Source organism: Thunnus albacares, chromosome 24 (genome assembly GCF_914725855.1).
Source record: "Thunnus albacares chromosome 24, fThuAlb1.1, whole genome shotgun sequence".
Taxonomy (NCBI): domain Eukaryota; kingdom Metazoa; phylum Chordata; class Actinopteri; order Scombriformes; family Scombridae; genus Thunnus; species Thunnus albacares.
The window spans coordinates 11,304,331-11,305,852 of NC_058129.1; positions in this window are offsets into that span (position 1 = coordinate 11,304,331).

Below are 1,522 nucleotides of genomic sequence, written 5' to 3' on the forward strand. Positions count from 1 at the left end.
ATGACCTGGATCTCTACCAACTGCTTCAGGCTCAAACTCTGTACGCCTGAAATTTCAGTGACTTCTCAGGGTAATTTTATCGCAACAGTCAAGTCAAGTCAAGTTTATTTATAAAGAACGTTTCATATGAAAGGCAGAGACTCAATGTGCTTCAAGATAAAAAAAAAAAAAGTGGATCATACATGACAAAAACATAGAAGATATACATATAAAGTAGGACCATAATGATTGAAGGCACCATAGGCCATTTAGAATGTATTCTGTATAGTGAGGAGACCTTCGCTTGACGATCAAAGGCAGAGATTTTCAAAGTGGGAGGCGGGCCTCCCCAGGGGCCTCCAAACAGTTTCAGGGGAGGCTCAGTGAAGGGAAGTGAAAAAATATTACATTAGTTATTAAAAGGAGATCACGTAGAATAGCTTTAATGTGTGTGATTTGGTTAAAGAGAGTTCAGACGTACAGTAGTTACCAGAGTCAGAAACTAATAAATGCCTTCAGACAGACCTTTTTTATGTTTTTGATGTAGTCTGAAGCATGTCAACAGCAATATTAGGCTATCTTAGCTCAATTGTTGAGTGTCTATGGGATCAAATAACATAATCACGATCCCATAGGCATCCAGGAATTGAGCAAAATTAAGTAAGTAAATTAAGGGGGGCTGAGGGGGCACCTTTTTCTAAGCTTTGTCTGAGGGGAGGCCCACAGGCTCAGACTTTGAAAACCCCTGATCTGAGGGATCTGTCCGGTGTGTACTCAGTGAGGATGTCAACAACGTAGGAAGGAGCTAAGCCATTCATAGATTTAAAAACAATAAGAAGTATTTTAAAATCAGGCTGCATCATTCTGAATGAGCTGGAATTTATTTAATACAGTAGGGTCCAAAAGTCTGGGACCATTTTCCCATGGGAAAGACTTTTGGACCCTACTGTACCTGCTTTGTCAGTTCAGCAAGAAATGTATTACAGTAATCTAGTCTATTAGAAATGAATGCATGAAAGAGCTTTTTCAGAGTCTGACTGTGACAGGAATCATCTAACTTTAGGTATATTTCTGAGATAATAAAGGCAGTCTTGGAGATATGAGACTTGTGCCTCTGGAATTTAAGATTAGCATCCAAAATCACACCCAAGTTTTTGGCATGCTCACAAGGCTTTACCAAAAGGGGAGTTAACAAAGAGTGCATGTGGTGCTCAAAGCCTTCTGACCTACCAAAAGAATCTTTGTTTTGTCCTCATTTAGCTATAAAAAAATTGTGGCCATCTAATATCTGATATCTGGAATGCATTGGATGCAGCAACTTCCCGGGCTGAAAAATGAAGCCAATGCAGAAGTGCCAAAAACCGCAGTCCCTCGAATGGCCACTTGAGGCTGGCTCCAAAAGCAAGTCAGTCCCCATGTTAAATTGTCCAACTTTACAGCAGAAATAAACATGTTTACAGCCTGGTACAAAAAACAGTTTTGGTCTCTGTCGCTGATTTACCTGTCCATGACAACTGTACGGGGCGGGGGGTGAATTTTTATA